A 20,711-nucleotide genomic window follows, 5' to 3' on the forward strand; every position below is an offset into this window, starting at 1 on the left:
CCACTGGAAGGACAGGACACCAAATAACATAGCACTCAGCAAGGCCATAAGGAACGCACTGGTGAGAAGAATGCCAGCATGACTGAGAAGCTGTATGGGTACAGAGAGGGTAGATGGCCCTCTCTGCAGGCCAGGGCTGACTAAAGGAGAGGCAGACCCAGAGCTAGGTTTGTTAATATCTGTGGAGATGAGAGTCCACAGGGTGGTGCTTGGTACTAGAAGCCAGGAAGCCACCATCAGCTGAACAACTAGCAAGGCCAGAGGGACAACCTAGGGGCTTTGACCTGCAGGGAATTGTTAAAAGAGCTTCTCACCTCTAGGGACAAAACAGACTTGCAGCCAACAATGGTACTACTTAACTTCTATAACCAGGTACAAAGGTGAGAATGGAAGAGCAGGAAGGTGAGGGTGCTCAGTCCAATAAAAAGTCACAATCCCACTCAGACCCCAAACCTGAGCCAGTTTTCAGATCCAGAACACATTAACTAAAGAGATGGACTTCATCACTCCAGCTTTAAAGAAACCGAAGCACAGACAAGATAAACGGCATTCCAAAAATCATATAGCTAGTGCGTCATGGACTAAACCAGGGAACTACATTTGGCAACACTTCTGACAAGGTGTTAATATGTGAAGGAATAAAGTAGGTAAGTACAAAAAATGTGCAAAGCGGGCACCTAGGTGGCTCAATCGGTTGAGCGTCTGCCTTCAGCTCCAGTAATGATCTCACGGTTCGTGAGTTCGAGCCCCACATCGGGCTCTGTTCTGACACCTCAGAGCCTGGAGCCTGCTTTGGATTCTGTGTCTCCCTCTCTGTCTCTACCCCTCTCCCACTCACGCTCTGCCTCTCCAAAAGAAAGAAATGTAATAAAAAAAATTTTTTTAATGTGCAAAGGAATACAAGTGATTAATAAATATATTAAAAATTTGGCAAAGGAACAAACATAAAACAATTTGTCATCATATTAAACTTCATCAATTAATAGTTTTGAATAATAATATGCTGAACTAAAATTCGGGAGTATATAAACTGGCACATCATTTCTGGAGGTAATTTTCACCACATTTATAAAACATTTAAACTTTGGGAATCTTGATTTCTACAAATTACACATTTAGGAATTTATTATACACAAATCATCTGACACAAGTATAAGAGTTTATTTTTAAGGATGATAATTGAGCATAAAATATAACTAGAAAATTAGAAAAAAATCCTTAATGTTTAACAAAAGGTTGGTAATAACACTACACTATAATCATAATAGAATAATATAAAGTCATTAAAATGATATTATTAAATAATATTCAATGACATTGAAATGTTCACAAAACATTGCTAGGTATGAAATTTAAAAGAATTTTCATATTGGTGTGCAAGTGATTTTACCCAATGAATATGTGAAAATTTTAAAAGTCCATAGAATTGGTGGGACTAGACCTCAGAGATCAATTACAGCAACACCCTCATTTTTTGATAAATCTAGTGAAACCCAGAAAAGTTAATATTTTAAAGTAGAAACAAAAGAAATAGTTTGGGAGCAATTTGGTGTCCAAAACAAAAAATGTGTGTGTGTGTGTACAAAAGAATTATAAAAGTTTATGCCAAAGTGTTACTGGTGTTCATTTATCTGTGGGGTATGTGGGTAAATAATCATTTCACATATCGTTTGTCTCTATTTCCATTATTTTTCCATTGAACATGTAGAAACAAAAAAGAGATGTTGCTTTAAAAAATTTGTTCAAAGAACTGATGTGTGATAAAAAGCTCACTGTATCAAAATGCTTCTCAAGATCTGCCTGTATGTACCTGAGAGTTCTCGAGTGGGCATTCATTAGCATTCACACAAATCCTTTAAGCTCAAAATTACCTTGGTCAGGATGCAATCTAATTTTCCTGTAAGATCTAAAACAATAATCCCATTGCATGAGCACAGGACTAGATTATATGAACACCGAAAGTACATGAATAAAATTGAACAGTGAAGCAATAAGACCCATGTGATGTATTTAGCTGTATATATAGCTGTTGTTTTGTTGTTGCTCAAAAAGTAAACCTAAGTTAAGATCAAGTCACCAGAGTACTATAACTTTTTTTTCATAACCAAACTAAATTTTGAATTTTCCCTCCTTATGTTGGATCTATTATGAGCACAGATTTCCAGTTTTCCCCCATGGCACTTACTAGTTAGTTCCTCCCCATCATCATCAGTATAATTTCACACTGACACTGCACTGACACATCAGAAAAACCAGAACCTGGAGTTCCAGCGCCACTGACTCCCACCTCACACCCTGGTATTGACATTATATGGGTTTATACCCCCTCAGTGTTCTCCCAGACCCATCACTACAATCAGAAATCTTCAAGGAGTTAGTAACCAGGCCACCCCCTGACATGCCCAGGAGTTTCGGGTAATAGAGGGCTTGAAGGCCCTAGGAATAGTAGAGAATGAGGCCATAGCTTACCCAGAGTGTCTGTTCAGTAAGTGTGGGCAGTTGCAGGTGGCAAGAGAAAAAAGAATGAGTAATGATTCTGCATTTCTGGCACTTGAGAATTTAAGGACTGAGAGATCAGAAAAGAGACTTGAGTTAATGAATACAGAAGACAGGAGCTAGCCAGGGACTTTACTTCTTTTTTCTAGTTAGTTAACATACAGTGTAATATTGGCTTCAAGAGTAGAATTTAGTGATTCATCACTTACCTATAATACCCAGTGCTCATCTCAAGTGCCTTCCTTACCCACCAGGAACTTTCCTTCTAATCCAGACTCCAGGGCATTTAAAGGCCAACAGTGGTTTTACTTTCAGAGTCAGCCTTAAACCCAATTTAATCCAAGAAGAAAGAGGCTACTGTGCCAAAAAAAAAAAAAAATGTTTCTAACCATTCATGCCTAAGATTATTTTACGTACTCAAAGAAATCTTCATTGCCCAATGAAAGAAACACAATAAAATACTAATACCAGGAAGACTTCATCCAAAGAGTAAGTGGAAATTGTATATAGATTAATAGAATTGTAGGGCTGGACTTCCGAGATCAATTATAGCAACATCCTTACTTTATGATGAGTCCATTGCAACCCAGAGAAGGTACGTTATGAAGAGTAGAAGTAGATTGTGCAATAGTTTATTAAATCCTGAAACACTGGAGCCAGAAGTAAACTTGAAATTTTAAAGATTGCTATAAGACAAAAATAATAAATGCAATTTTTGTGTACTGACACTTTAACTTAATTGAACTTGTAACTCTGCAAACATCATTGAAAAACAAGGGTTAAGAGAACTGTAAAATGATAGACTCCAGTAGATTATTAGAAAATTTGAGATTGACATTATGACATAGCCTAAAGACCTTTGGACAAGGGTCAGAAGATATGGCCTCCCTTCCTATTCCACTGACCCACTGTATGGTCCTTGAAAAGTCAAGGGACCTCTTAGGTGCTCCTCCAGTCCTTTGAATGTAAGAAAGAGCTGAATACATGATCTGTAAAGCCTAAATTCCACACAATATAATGAAAATCACATTTCCTGCACATTGCAAATTTCTTGAGGACTCTGTCTACTAACACTAGACTTCCTACACCTTTGGTCTTATCCATCAAGAAACTCAAATAAACAAGATTCTCAAATAAACAAAAAAATTAGATCATTCAATCAATATATCAATACTATTACTTCTTTATCAAAATTGCCTTAGATCTCATATAGCAGGTCCTAAAGTGATGCACAGTATAAATCTCTGTTACCAACTTAATAAATACTATAGAATGATAACATTCTAATAAAAATGATGAACTGGGTCTCACAAGAAGGAGACAGCAACAAAAATACAATAAGCACTTATCCCCATGAATGATGAACTTATAAATTACAGAACTGGCCTGGGAAAGCCTGAGAAAATTTTCATAACTGAAGATTAAAATCAAATATTTTTAAAAAATTCCTTTTGTTATTAAAACTGATAAGAAAAAATTCTAATCAATACTGATATTAAGCAAAATTCTATGTACTAGCTCTTCAAATTCCTACTCAATTAAAGCATTATATATTTTAATAAATCACACCTTCTGTTTAAATTACATAACCATATATGGATGATTTTTAATCATTAGAAGATGATTTTTAATTATTCTCTTGAACCTCCATGACAAATTATTCAAAAAGTTGGTTTTCAGAGACTTGACGTTCCCAAATGCTGCACCCTCCCTTCCTCACCCTCTTTCTAATAGTTTAGGAGACTCATAATAGAGTGGTTGGTGCATTGCATGTTAAACTAATACCTTCTACTCCAGAAACAAGACTGCACAGAAGTTAACCTCTGACCCACAGATTAAGTACAGGTCTAAACGTAAAGGATTTTTTTCCTAAGATTATTGGAAAGAAAAAGTCTATTCATACCGTTTCTTTAAAGAGTGAATATTATTCATTAAAATTCTCAACCATCTGGAAAAAATAATTGAAGAAGTTCTGAGGGCTTTAAAAAAATCAAGTTTTGGGAAATACAGTGATGGAATTCTCTTTCTTGCTAATTTATCCAGCAATATTAGAGTATCAAGCACATTCATTTCCATCAAACACCTGGCCTCCCTGACATTTGGCGCTCTCCCAGACATCTATCAAGAAATAGTTCTGATTTTTCAGCTTTCAGTTTATGGTTTCAAGGAAAGATCCTGACATTGATTTTTGCATATGACTCTGATTGACTCCAGTGGGAGTCCTGCACACAATTTGGTAGTACAAAATGATCCCTAGCCTAGCAGTCTATGCCCTTTCCATAAAGATATTTTATAGTTTCCAATTCCCAACTTTTTTATTTTCTAAATCATTTTCTCAGATCTTTAGAGCTTTCTCCTTATCTCCTATAATGTCTTTAAGCATAAAGTTCAAACCTTGGGTAAACTATTTTTTGCTTTAATCTTAAATATTTCTTGAACACACAGTCACTATGGCCTCAGGTGCCTAGAAAATACAACCACCATCACTGACATTGACTTCCCAAAAGAAAAATTGTAAACTATAATAATCTTAACTCACAGTTTATAGCAGTGCTGTTAATGAGAGCAAGTAGTCATATACTTTTGTTCTGTTCCCAATAGGGATGAATATGACTTGTATTTTTCACAGGGGTTTGTCACTTAGGAGGAGTTCTGCTTCAAGGAACAAAATATGTGAATTAAAGTGGTTTGAACATTATGGACATTTTAGTAGCTCACTAATCAAGACTCTTTGAAGTAGAAGTTTCACAGTTCATTACTATAGCTGCTCAAAACTGTCAGGGCTTTGAACTGTCTTCTCTGCTACTTCATTGGCTCTCCCCTCACGGTCACAAAATGGCTGTCACACCTCCAAGTGTCTTGCCGTCACACTACATCTCCCAAGGCATTAAAGAAGAGTGTGGGCTTCCCTTCACTGTTTATTACCTAAAGCTAGGGGGCATGAGTGCAATTCCACCTTCTCTGCTCACATCTCATCATATACCTGGACAAAATCAGAGATTTGTTTGCAATGGAGGAACAAATACAGGACAGCCAGGCAGTAGTATCTACACCTGGACCTCTTTGCTCTACCCCAACAGAAGTCACATTTATCAGTTATCTTGTGTGATGACTCTTGGGATAGTCACATGTGTACAGAAAGTTCCTGATAAAGATACAGAGCATGTATGTATAATGCCCAGGCACTCATCATGCTTTTTCTCCAATCAAGGACCCCATTTTTTAAATAAGGCAAGCATAGTCCAAGATGTTGAGATGATTTATGGAATGCTTCAAGGATACCTAATTGTCTTCACTTTATCAATAACCCTAGCATTAGTATGTATTTAACTATGTAGCCATTTATATAAATGCCAATTGTACAGACTCTGAAAAAATATTCAATACACTTGCAATGAGTGAACTGTATAGTATGTGAATTACACCTTAAAAAACTGCACACATACAAACATACACACACACACACACACACACACACACACACACACACACTCAAAAAGAAAAAACAAAGGTAATTCAGCTTTTACATTGGTGTTGTCTTGAGATCATTTCTCTTGAAGCCAGCCATCACGTGAGAAAGCCCAGGACTGATGGAAAGGCTATGTATGGATGCTCCAACAAAAGCCCCTGCTGGGCCCTTGGCTGACAGCCAGCATCAACTGTCAGACTCTAGAGTGAGCAAGCCTCCAGATGATTCCAGCCCCAGCTTAGGCTTCAGACATTATGGAGCAGAAACAATTCATCCCTGTCGTACTCTATCTGAATTCCTGACCCTCAGAAGCCATGAGAAATAATAAGTGATGATTGTTGCATTGAGCCACAAAGTTTTGGAGTCATTTGTTTCATCGATAGGTAACTAATACTGGCACTGATGAAACCCACAACACCAGTGAAGGTAAAATAATGACTATGACAAGTTGTAAAATGAAGGTGTCTAAAGCAGTAAGCATATATAATTAGGGGATGAATGTATTTCTCACAATAAATCTGCAAAAATTCAGGGAGTCAGGAATGGCTTTCAGCTCTGATATGCTGAACAAGTGGGCACTCACTAAAGTCAATAACTAAAATGACTTTGTTAGAGAGTATGGAAAGGTAACTCTAAGAATAGACTTAGACAAATCTCCCAGGTTGGTAGCCCCACTCTGCCACAAGTAGCTATGTGACCTTGGAAAAGTAACCTCTGTGAGCCTGTTTTCTTATGTGAAAACGGACGTTTGGGAGTATTAAATGAGATGATACACTTTAAGTACCCAGCATAGGGCCTGGTGCAATAACTATGGATTATTGCTCTTATTATCATGAAATAAGTGGAGTGATACCAATAGTATGGTCCCAAGTCATCTCTACCTCTAAATTTGCTACTTACCCCATAGATACTAGAGACAAAAAGTATTTTGATGTCCTTCTTGTAAACGTATTTGTGAAGCTCAGCATCTTCTTTTCACATTTTATAATTTGTAATTAACTCTCAAAGTCACTTGTAGAAAATAATCAGAATCAAGAAGTTCAATTGCTTAAGGTTAAGGATGAGGTTTCCATACATTTATTTTAAGTAATTCATGAGTTTGGGTGGTAGTAAGTATGTCAGATGATGCCCTTCATGTAAAAGAGGCAGTATTGCCATGTCATTCTTTGCATGATTGTTTAACAGATGATAGATTTTCCTACATGCTATTTGCTATTTTAGAGATCAAGGGGAAGTCAGGAGTCAAAACAAAAATGATCGAAAACACAGAGATGGAAAAAAAGAGTTGATTCATTTTCTTCCATTAAAGTCATTGCATGTTTGTGGTCTGAGACACTCACCTGGAGCCATCAGGTTAATAGACAGCTTCAGGCAACCATGGCTTGCTACTGATAGCCAGACAGGACACTATTAATCAGATTCATCTGATATGGACATCTTCCGTGGTACTTCACGGAATAATTTGAGAGGTGAACAAAAAGGGAGGTTGATTTCTACTAAGAAACAAGCATGTATCTGGAGCTTTGCATTCTCACTGTGTCATTCCACTACTTCAAGGACATCAGCAAAGAACTGCCATTAGAAGACATTTATAAAATAAAGAATACCTTTCTAAGATTTAATGTATAATTTTGTCTATATCTTATCTGCTTTCCTGTCCCTAGCACCTTACATGATTCCTAGATCATAAAGAGGCACTCGATAAATGTATGCTGAATTGAATTGAAGTACCAGGTCAGAAAGTAGATGCAAAACCTTCAGAAGAATACCCTGCAGAGCCTTGAGCATAAAGAAGTGATATTTCTTCCTTAAGCTCAATAAAAGTGACACCATACCTGCTGCTGTGCTTTTCTCACTCTCCCCAGGCCTTTTCCCCAGCTAGAACTATACAGTCAAGCATGGTAGATCCATGCAAAATCTCTGGAGCGTGATGGCTGAGTTCAAACCTCTGTTCTGCCATTTTTCTAGCTGTGATACCTTAGACAAGGTCACTTACTCTCTCTGTGCCTTAGTATTCGTTTGCAAAGTGGAATAGAGCAGTGCCTACCTGTTGGAGCTATTATGAGGAATAAATCTACAAGCATACATAAAGTAAATAGATTGAAGCTGGCACACAATAGACAGACAATAAATGTTAGCTGTAATAATAGACATCCAATCTGATAGTGTCCTGGGCACGCAACCAGGGTCAGGTCCTAGTTCCTCCCCTTTGCTAAACTGGTGAGGGAGCCATACAGATGGCGCAGCAGAATATTCTCTTTGTACTCACACACTCTGAGAAGGATGGCTGGAGAGGGTCCTCTTTCCACCAAAGCTCTAGACAGTGTGGTGGAGGGAGAATCACACTGAGGATCCTTAGGAAGCCCAGCTGTGAACAAAAACACAGTCTTATTTTATTCCATGGGCAGTTATTTTCCTACCAGTTTGCTTTCAATTAATGTCAAACATGTCCTAAAATTTGAACAAGTCCTTGATTTTTCTCAGCAAACTAGGCAGTTCCCCCAAATCATCACTAGCCACCTCTTTTGTACATTTTAAAATATGTACTATAAAGGCTTGAAATGCTGCCATCTAGAGACAGCTATTTCATAATGATAACCAAGGCAGTGATCTTGAAAGGCCACGAAAATAGAACTTGGCCATGCATTCTAAAAGCCATTTAAAAACTCTATAGTGTAAGTTGATTACTTACCTATTTTATTTAAGTAGGATCAAGAAAAGGGGGAAAGTAATTTAAATTAGAAATAAATAGCATCCTTTATAAGTAATATTTTTAAACCAGTTGTCCCTCACAGGCAATATACTACCTTTATTTTCGTGACGGGAATAGTCTCTTAGAACAGAGGAGGAATATACAAGAGTTAGAACTTCTTCCTTCCTGGCCTACCACCCACGTGTGGGTCTCCCAGTCCCACCTGCTGTGCCCTGATAAACCGTACACTTCAGGAGAACGGCGACCAGAGGGCGTATGCAGCAGGTATTTCCTAAAGCCTCAGCTACAGGCTTTTCTGTACCTCTCTGCAAGGCTGTCTCTCTCTATATATGTGCACACACCTTTGGGTAAACCATTTTTAGAGTTCAGGGATTAAAATTACACATTACAGCATAGGACATAAGCAGCTAGTTAAGTTTTGCCGTTATAATTAGAAATTTCATGAGGATCAGAAGAAAATCAAAGAAAATTGTTACTTCCATCCCACAAGAAAGAATGTTTTGCTAATACTATCCATTATGCAAAAGGGAAAAAGTCCAGCCATAAATATACGGAAGTTCCCCACATCCTCCATTAATACGTAACCAATGCCTCCTTTCCAGTCTTCAAATCTCTCTCGCTGACATGACACTTCCATAAACTGTCACCATCTTTGATTCTTGTTGGGCCAACTTTTTGTTCTTTTGTTTCTTTTCATTTTTTTTTTTTTTTACGGTTTTCATCATTAACCCCTCCCTATACTTTCATCTGTTTTTTTTTTATTTTATTTTAATCTTCATTTCTTTTTAAGAGAGAGAGACAGAGCATGAGCAGGAGAGGAGCAGAGAGAGAGGGAGACACAGAATCTGAAGCAGACTCCAGGCTGAGCTGTCGGCACAGAGCCCTAGGCTGAGCTGTCGGCACAGAGCCCTATGTGGGGCTTGAATTCACAAACTGTGAGATCCTGACCTGAGACAAAGTCAGATGCTTAACCGACTGAGCCACCCAGGTGCCCCTACATTGATCCTCTTTGCATTCATCTACAAACTTCAGGAGTAGAATCATTCCACAATCACCTGCAACTGTCCAGCCAGCAATGAGAATGGAATGAAGCAAAGTCATGGAGATACCAGAGATATTTTCAGGTCATTTGATAGAAAGGTGTCAAATTTAGGAAAAAATATAAAGAATTTTAACTCTCAAACAGTGTTCTAGCTACAGTCCAACAGATATCTGGAAATCTAAAATGAATCAAAGTTGGCATTCCTTTCCTTAGACAGTGGACCAAGTGGCAATCCAATCTCCCAATTATCCTCAAGAAATGGCATGATTGCTACCACCCCCCCCAATTATTTAGTGGCTGAACTCTCATACAGTATGTAATGCATTCAGAGATGAAATATAAACTTGGATCTCCATGTTATAATAGGATAGGATTTTTTTAAGTTTTTATTTTAATTCTAGTTAGTTAACATTCAGTGTTATATTAGTTTCAAGCATACACTAGAGTGATTCAATAATTCCATACATCACCCAGAGCTCATCAAAAGTGCACTCCTTGAACCCTATCATCTTTTTCACACCCCCCCCCCCACCTCTCCTCTGGTAACCATCAGTTTATAGGATAGGACTTGACTGCATGTGTCTAAATGCAATCACAATAAAGCTATAGATTTCAATTAGGAACAGGCATCATAATAATACTGTATCACATTTGCTCTGGAAGGCTAGATCAAGGACAAGAAAAATGTAAGTACTGAGATATGCCTCTAATTTTTCCTCCCTACCTTATCATTATTTTGCTCTGCTGCAGGCAAACTGGGGACTACTCCACTCCTGTTTTGTTTTGGTTTTTTGCATTTATTTATTTTTGAGAGAGCACAAGTGGGAGAGGGGCAGAGAGAGAATGAGACAGAATCTGAAGCAGGCTCCAGGCTCTGAACTGTCAGCACAGAGCCCCTTGTGGGGCTTGAACTCACAAACCGTGAGATCATGACCTGAGCCAAAGTCAGCCGCTCAACCTACTGAGCCAACCAGGTGCCCCAAGGCAACTCTACTCTTTTGAAGAGAATACAAAGCAGGTTTTGGTTCCTTAGCAAACTCCATACTAAATTGAGTATTTGAAGCTACTTTATAATATCTTTTATAAGTAATGCCTTTGAATGCCTTTTGTTAAAATTCTACTTCAAATAAATAGACAAAATATGTTAGAAAAGGATTCATAAGCCATGTGAAATTGCAAAAAAGAAAAAATAAAGGAGCACAGCAAAGCATTCCTGAGATCAGAAACCTACACACACACAAACATTCACAAATGCAAGCAAAAATAGTCAGAAATAGAGTCATGCTAAGGTAAGACATCTCTAAACCTTTGAGAGATGCAGATAAAAGCCAATATGTGAATAATTGCATATCCATCCTTCATATCTATAAGTGGGAAGCTTCTATTTCATGGAAATTTAAAATTTATTCATGTGAAATCCCAGAACAAGAGGATTGAGGACAAAATAACCCTATTTCATCTCTGAATGGCTATCCTCTCCACACTCCCTAAAGGTTTGTTGAGAATAATTATCCTAGAATTTAACCATGGTGGAAATGGCCTGGCCAAGGATTTGTCCAGATTCTAACAAGCAGGATACTTTTTGCAAGAAAATTTTCCCTGATTTTTTTCAATGGTTCATCTAAAGCTAGGTTTTATGTTAAGACCAGAAGAATTCAAAAGCTATGTCTTAAAAATTACTAAGCTTTGTTCTACATATAAAATTATTTTGAAGCACACAATGATTCATTCATTTAATTCAGTAATTCTGACCATCTATAATGAACCCAAATTGCATCAAGTTTGTAGAATTCTGGATAACATTAAATGATCTCTGCATTTACCAAATTTAATAACACATATAATCCAAAACAATATATAAAAGCCAAAAATGAAAAGAAATCAGAATTAAATGGTTTCTAATGTTTTCACCCATAATAGCACTATATAAATCATATCCAGCCTAATTATTATCAAATTTTTCCCTGAAATGATCTAACAGGTAGTATCGTTATGTCATCAAATTGCAGAGTCCTATTCCATACTGTTGCCAGGGCCTCCTTTGATATCTATAGCTTTCTTGATACACAAAGGTGACATAAGCAGGCAGAGGATAATTCCTAGAAAAATTCACCAACTATGATGCCTACTAGACTCATGGGTGCAGATGATACAATATCACAAGAAAAGCTCAAAAGAATAAATTTTTCTCTAAAGTGTTTTTTTCACTTTAAACTATCTTCTCCAATTCCTTCCCAATTCAGCCTACAACCCCAAGCTCCAGCTTTTTGTAATAAATAAAGCTTTTATCAAGAAAAGTAGAGGAAAAGAGCTTTTGCTATTTCTTTTTAAGAGTTCCACCTGAAGTGCTTATCTGGTGATGTACCATATTGCCAATTAGCACTCCAAAGTTTTCATATTCTATACAGGTGCTGTAGATATTTTGGTACCTATGTTATTTCATAGCAAACAAGTAAAGATAAAAATGTGCCTCCACTTTATCACAAAGAAGGTTGAAATAAGCCTGAAACCAAAATGAAATGCAGAATGAAAGCCTCTATGGAGGAATTATTAATTCATTCTTATTAGTAAAAAAAAATTACATCTCTGTAGAAAGCTTATGCCCCGTGAACAAAGGAGAGCTAATAAAGTCACACCAGTGACAGACTTTTAAATTCTGAGCCCTTCTCCTGGGGACCCAGGGCAGTTCGTCTAAATTGAGTTCTAGGCTATTAGAAGATCACTATATGATCACTAAAAGATCATAACTAAGGTCACACAAATTTTCTTTGGCAAAAATTCACAGACACTCAACAATATGTAATGTTCTCATTGAAACGATTCCACAACTAACAATATTAGCATTTTCGTATTTGCTTTATAAAGGTGCACTATAGTAAACGTGCTTATTGTTTTCTCACATCTAACTCTGCTTTACTCAAATCTTTCTCAGACTATACTAAAGTCAAAATAAGAGGAATCTTCTTGCCACTAATCCAGGCAACTCTTTACAAGGTTAAGTTTCATACTGTTTCCACCATGTTACATTTCTTCTCAACCACAGCCAGTGACTTCCTGGTGATGGTCAAAATAACTTAACCTGCATCCACTGCCTCCCATGAGTTCTGCCCAGCCTGCCTTTGCCATCTTAGACCGTGGTGCATGGCCACTCAAACCCTCTGCTGTAGCTGGGCTTGCTGGCTCTTTGTTTTCAAGCACAACATGCAGATCCACTAGCGCACAGCATCTTTCAATTTTCTTCTCCTAAAATGAGCTCTCATCCTTTTCCCTATCAGTCTGAACCCTACATTTGATTTCAGAGCCATAGAAAGTCTCAGGTTCTCCCTGAAGCTGTTCCTAACCAGCCCATCTCACAGTTGTCTATACTTCCTAGGGACTTGTATTGCATTTATTGTCTTTGCCATTCAATTAATGTTTGGCATTAATGTTTAGATTTTAATTAACTACTTGAATATTTATGTATCTCTCTCCACACATATATTTAAATTTAGTAAGAATCAAGACACTTTTTAATATTGATTTTGCCTTTAATTGTCATTCCTCACTGTACTGCACATAGCAGGTGTTCAACAAATTCTTAATTTATTCAAATAAACTCAAAGAGAAACACAAGGGATTCATGGTACATATAAAACATTCCTTTCCAGAGAAACCTGCTAAGCATTGCTCTAAGTTGCCAAGAGGAATCTTATCCCCTGGGTATCATTAAAAATAGATACATACTACATTGTGCTGGATCATATAAAGGAAAGTAATAACTCTGGAAAGAAATAACCACGGGTGTATCAGCCCCAGTTCTCCTGTTTTATTATTCTTTAGGTATTTCAATGCCTTCCAGACTGTAAACATCCAAAAGAAAGAGATAATTTAGTACCTGGGTGGGTACTTTTGTCTCCAGCGGATGCAGGGAAGGAAGGAGGTAAACCATTAACTATAGTGAATTCTGTTTGTGGCTCTAAAGTTAGGCTCGATAAATCTGTAAAAGTTTTAACATATAAAATAAAGCAATATCACTTTATATCAGATAGTTTTCACAATACACACCTTCTACTGAACAACATTAGATAGAATCTACTACCAGCATATCACTGTTTCATCCTTCAATTCCATCTCTCCTGTCATCAACTCCGCCTTTGGATTGGTCTGCTGGACCATTTAAATTTAATGCTGTTATGATGTGGTTGTTTTAAGTATACTGCTTTGCTGCTTGGTTTCTATTTGTCTTGTTTTTTGATTCTCAGCTCCTCCTTTCCTGATTTTCTTGGGGGAAAGGAGGGGTGAACCAAATAATTTTCAGGATTTTGTTTTAATTTGTCTATCAACTTTTTAGCTATACCTGTTTGTATAATTTTGGGTGGTTATCCTAGAGATTACTTAGACTTAATGGTATATATTAACTCATGTACAATTAACAATCTTGTGACAGTAAAATTCTATTTAACTACTTCCTATCCTTTTGTTATTGTTTTTATATAGCTTACTTGTGTTATAAATGCCTTAACCTCCATCAGTAATCTTATGCAGAAAATAGGAGTAGAAAAAAAAGCAATATTTTATTTTTACTACATATTTGCCATTTGTTGTGCCCTTCTTTACAGTACATCTGATTTTCATCAGGTATTACTTCTTTCTGGCATGAAGAACAACCTTTTATATTTCTTGAAAGTACAGGCCTGCGGTACCTGGGTGGCTCAGTTGGCTAAGCATCCAACTCTTGATTTCAGCTCACAGTTTGAGTCCTGTGTCAGGCTTGGGACTCTCTCTTTCTCTCTGTGTTCACATGCTGTCTCTCAAAATAAATAAGTAAATGAATGAATGAATTAATTAATTAATTAATTAATAATAAATAAATAAACTTTTTAAAAAAGTATAGGCCTAATGAAAACTATTTCTCTCAGCTTTCCTTTATCTGAATTTTTTTTACCCTCATGTTTTAAGGGCATTTTCACTGGATATAGAACCTAGCTCAACAATTATTTTATTTTTCTTTCAATATCTTGAAGATGCCATTCTATTATCTTCCGATATTTCTAAGGAAAAGGCAGCTAACATTCATATCTCAGAGTTCCTATGTATGATATGTGATTAAAATCCATGTTTTATCTCCAACACTTTGACTATGATGTGCCTAAAGTGTGGTTCCTCTTTGTAGTTATCCTTTTTAGAATATGCTGAGCTTTCTGGACATGTCAGATGATGTTTTTTCACTTAATTTGAGCTGTTGTTTCTTGAAATATTTTTCTTCCTCATTGTTTCCTTTTTTTTCTGAAATTCAAATTAGTCATATGTTAGATCACTTGATATCATCCAATAGGCCACTGGAGCTGTGTTAATTCTTTCTCCAGTCTTGGTTTTCCTTCTCTTCTCCAGATCGGATAATTTTTATTGACCTGTCCTCTAGTTACTGTCTCTCTTCTGCTGCCTCTAATTTGCTGTTAAGCCCATCCCATGATTTTGATCATTTCAGAAACTGTACTTTTCAATTCTAAAATTTCTAGCTTTTTTTATAGATTTTCATTCTTTACTATTACAGGAAGTCATCAAAAGGACATAACCTATGATTGACTTGTGAGCTGGACCCAGGCAATCAGAGGCTGGTTATTCCCTTCCCTTACTTGAAATGTACATTCTACCCACTGTTCCTATTCTAGGAGTTCTTTCAAGGACACAGGCATGAAGATAAATGCATTGTTGAAACTATCTGGGACTCTCTTTCTCTCTCTGCTCACACTCTCTCAAAATAAATAAGTAAATGAATGAATGAATGAATGAATGAATAAATAAATATATAATAAATAAACTTTTTTAAGAAGTACAGACCTAATGAAAACTAGTTCTCTCAGCTTTCATTTATCTGAATTTTTTTTACCCTCATGTAAAAAGCTGATACAATTGAACTCCATTAAGCCTTCTATGTAAGCTTTAGATTCTGGTGGGTGTATATGCAGATCTACTCATCCTGCGGACACCCAAGACAAGCCTCATATCCAAGTTCCTTTGCTTATTAAAACTGCCATCTACCAACCGGCAGTGGTCTGCCTTTTTATTTGGTCTCTCCTTGCCTTATGTGTATGAGGGCCAGTTTTGAATTTTACCCTGGGAACTCCCTAGGTTGTGAACTAATATTTACCGAGATTTCTGATCTGTTCACTCTTTAGAACTATTGTTTCCCTCAGGTCATTTAACATATTTATAAAATCAAGTTTAAAGTCTTTGTATGCTAATTTTCATATCTGATTCATTTGCTTTTTTTGTCTTGATTATGGGTAACTTTTTTTGTTGTTTCTCAGCATGTCTGGAAATTTGTATTGTATATCAGATATTGTGTTTCATTGTAGAAATGCTGGAATCTATTAGCTTCTCTAGAAAAATGTTGGGTTTTGTTCTGGAAAGGAGTTAAATTCCTGGATGATCACCTAAAATTTGTGGAGGCTTAGTGTTATGCTTTGTGAGGGTGGGTGGGTGGGTGGAAAACGCATAGAGTTTACCAAGTTCCCTAATTTGAAAGGACTAAATTCCAAATTCTGACTTCTCTGCTTTGAAAAGCATCTAAAATTTCTATTCAGTTTTCCATCCTTTCAGCTATTACTTTTAATGGACTTCATGGCCTCTCCCCCATGCATACATAGTTCAGAAGTTAGCCAAGGATTTGAAGAGAGTTCATCTTCATATTTTTGGTCTCCCTCTCTATAAATTCCTTCTTTGCAGGAGGTTCTTCTACATTTTCAGTCACTCTGACATCCTGGAACTCCAACCTCGCATTTCTCAAACCAGTAGAATTCTGGCTTTCTGTTTCAGTGTAGCTTGTGTTAAAAATAAATTATATAAATGTGAATTTTGCCCAGTGTGTATGGATGTCTCCTTTTAGGGTTAAGTCCTAAGTTCTGCCTGCTTCTGGTCATTTTTCAATGCTTTTAAATTCTATATACACAAACACACGTATGCATAGACACATGTATGTGTATTATAATTATTATCTGTGGAAGGATCAGTCCAGTCCTCTGCAACTCCTGGGATTAGAATTCCCTCTTGGCATTCATTTTCAAGTCATCAGTCTGAATTACAGCAAGAGCCTCTAGTTCCCAAGGGCCTTTAACTCTTCTTTGACTCACAATTTTGTACTGTTCAAATATATTCTCCTGGCAGCAGCCAGAGTTATTTTATTAGAAACCTAAAATCAATCATGCCACTCTCTTTAACATCTTTGTATGGCTTCTCATTACACCTAGAATCAATCCAGAATTATAACTATGTCCTTTAACAATTTATACAATCTGCCCCTCTGTCTATCTCTTCTACTCCATCTTACCTGCTCTATTTGCCCATTGGGTTTTGGTAACACCTCAAATCTTTAAACACCTGCTCAGGGATTTCAGATATGCTACAACCACTACTAAACCAGTAATTTTTCTACTCCCCGTATAAATCACCTGACTTAACCTTCAGGTTCTCACCTAAATGTCATTTCCACAAAGATGATAGAGCTGATTCCACAGATTGTGTTAGTCAAGTACTACATTATAAAGGGTGAAACCCTAATACCCTTCACTTCTTGGCTTGGAGAAAACTGGAAATCCAGGTTCAATAATCCACAACTCAAAAGCAAGAGATTGGAGGATTTCCTCCTTGGGGTGACCATCCCTAAAGGAAAGACCTAACAGATCCTTTATGACTTGTACTCTTCAATGAAACTGTCCAGCTGGATTATGCTACAGAGAAACCCACCAGTTGATACTTCAAACTACACACATGTGGAGAGGGCTTTCTGTCACCTCTCTGTATCTCACTCTGAAATGTGAGCAGTCAGGGACCACCAGTCTATTGAGGAAAGGTCCCAGGATGAAGGACAGAGAACAACACACCTGGCAAGAAGAAACTTCCAGGGAACAAAATTTAGATTAAAAAAAAAAAACTTTTAAAAAAATCTCTACCATTAATGTCCTCAAAGAACCAAGTTTTGCTTCTAAAAAGGGACAAAATGGGAAATTTTAACTGAAATACCAAGATAGGATGAACACTAGCTATTAAAATGAGATGAAGGACTGCATCCAGTAGAACTTAAACATTTCAAAGTGACGTTGTCAAAAATTAGACAATTCTAAAGCCTACACTGAGAGTATTAAGGGTTAAACAGTGAGATCGGAGAAAAGATTTAGGGTTCTTGTGGGGAGAGCCACTGGGATGCTGTGAGCAAAGAGGGCTACAGAGGATCTTCAGGAAGAGCAGTCAGAGAACTTGATATGTACTCCAGCATTAGGAGGACCATGTGGACTGGTTACTGACTCCTGCCCAGGAACTATAGAGGGCAAGAGCACACTGGCAGGATGCTTTGGAGAGAAGAAGAGGTGCTGCTTACCACTTTGGGGTTAGTGTGCATAAAAGGTGCATGTGGGAAGATGTGTCCACCTATTAGAGAGAACAAGCTTGGGAGTTGTCTTTGGTCCTGTCCAAAATTGTCACCTACAAGGAAAAACAGGCCTCAGCAAAGAAGTTGGAGATGGACATCTAAGCTCCTGGGGACTGACTGCTCTATTTAAGGGGGTTACTGATCAAATATAGTACATTAGTCTAAGCCAAGAGCGAGAGCCACGCTGAGGAATTTGATCTCCAAAGAATTCCCTAAATCTCTTCCAGGTCCACCAAAACAAAGTCAGCTTAGGACAGAACCAGTAGTAAAATGACTGCCCAAACGCACAAAGAATACAGCCAACCTGTTGATGTAATTAATGTTAACCTGGTTACATGTCATTCTTCCCTTTCACATAGGTTTCTCCAAAGGATGATTAAAGTTCTCCATGTTACTTTATCAGAAAGGATAGGAGACTAAACACTTATCTAGCACTAATGATATTCCAGATACTTTCTAGGAACTTCATATTAACTCTTGATTTTCCCAAAAACCCTCTTACATAGGTAATATTACTACCACCATTTTAAATTCACATAGCTGCTAAGTGGTATAGCAGGGTTTAAGCACCTTAGTCCGGCTCCAGGGTCTGTGCTCTTAATCAACATATTTTATGGTTAGCTCTCTCATTCTAGGTGAAAGGATTATTCCCTGGCACACATCCTTGATTATAACACATACAAATAATAATATTCTGACAAGTTTTAGAATTCATTTTAAACCACACTGTAAGAGAATAGATTTCTATTGTTTACAGCTGTCTTTCTATTCATTATCTTTTTTCAGAAATAGAAGCAAAAGGAATCTACACTACTCAAGGACTATTGCTATCATGGGATTAGTCTGGAGTTCAGAAACACCAGCTTCCTTATGCTGAATTAAGGCAAGAAGTAGCTTGTTACTTTGGTCAAAAGTTTCTTAGCTGAGACAATATTTAGGTTGTATGCATCAAAACTTAGAGTTAAATTTGATAAAGTCTGTTTTAGACAAGTAAGACACATTAAAAATATACATATATAGAAGCTTAAAAAATGGTATCAGTTTTCCACATGGAGGTGACTATTTTGAATATAGTTTGTTTCCAATCTAACTAGTTGCCAATATTCTCAGTTATAAATTCCACATTTTAGGTCATTCAACACAAAGTTAACAGATTGGGGAAAAAAAGGTGAAATATTTTCCATTACAATTATTTCCAAAAGACAAAACTGTTAGCATCACAATTGAGATTTTTCATGTCTCTCAGGATATATCACACATCTGGGTAATACAAAAGATCTAGATTTCTTGATCACCCTAACTAATTTTCATTTATTCATTAATTCAACAAATATTTATCGTGCTGCTACTATGTGGTAGGCATATGCTAGGCACTAGAAATCCAAAATTGAATAAGGTAAATATGGTTTCTGCCCTCATGGAGTTTGCAGGTTAGTGGATTTCTCAGGATTATCTAGACCAACCTATTCCATATACCATTTGCAAATGGAAAAAAGTAGATAATCAGGTAGCCTCTGGATGAAGATCTGAGGGGATTTCCTATAAAATAAAGCATTAGGGCCTTATGATTTGAAGTTTAAACACTGATAGGATTTCTCTTGGACTCTCTAGTTTTATTTTATACCACTATTTTATTGTATTATTACAAAAAAATAATTTTTATATTTCATAAATTTGTATTAATACAAATAATAAATTTTATTTGTATTATTTTACAGATGCTATTACTTTTGTCACATCCATAAATAAAAAACTTACTTCTTTTAGCCATATGTTCTGTGAGCGTGTTTCTTTTGATTTTCGGTTACTCCACATTAGATGCCTTCTTTTCTCAAGGCAGAAACAGAATCAGGGAGTTAGATGGACTGAAGCAGCGTGCTATCAAGGGAGTAGCATATAACAACTGGGTGGTGTGGAAACAGTTTTCTTGAGCTTCCTAGGCTAAGTCAAAATAATGAGATGTCTGGAGAGATGTTTCTAGGCCCTGATCATATTTTAGTCAGGCCTAAAATATATCTCATTCTAATTCTCACTGTCTTTCTGAACAAACATCACGATGTTAAAATAACAAAAAGAAAATATTGGCAATTTATGAAATTCTTAGTAGCAAAACTGAATATAGAAACTAAGTTAAACAAGGCTCTATCTTACCTAATGTTCTTCATAAACTCCCTCTGAGGGATACTAAGTGGTTAGCAGCCTCCAGAGGAGACTCTCTTGCCAAAGAGCTGTGTGAGATGCCAAGAGCACTGGAATCAGACCAACTCCAACTTCCTTTGACAATGGGCAGTTCCCAAGCCTAGCTCTCTCACCAAACCATTATTGGGGATGCCCTTTCTTCTTGGCCTCTGAATTTCATTTTTATTTTTTTAAGTTTATTTACTATTTATTTTGAGAGAGAGAGAGAGAGAGAGTACAAGCAGGGGAGGGCCAGACAGAGAGGGAGAGAGAGGGAGAATCCCAAGCAGGCACAGCACTGACAGCACAGAGCAGGAATGCAATTCACGAACTGTGACATCATGACCTGAGCCGAAACCAAGAGTCAGATGCTTAACTGATTGAGCCACCCAGGAGCCCCTGAATT

Source organism: Prionailurus bengalensis, chromosome B2, assembly GCF_016509475.1.
Source record: "Prionailurus bengalensis isolate Pbe53 chromosome B2, Fcat_Pben_1.1_paternal_pri, whole genome shotgun sequence".
Taxonomy (NCBI): Eukaryota; Metazoa; Chordata; class Mammalia; order Carnivora; family Felidae; genus Prionailurus; species Prionailurus bengalensis.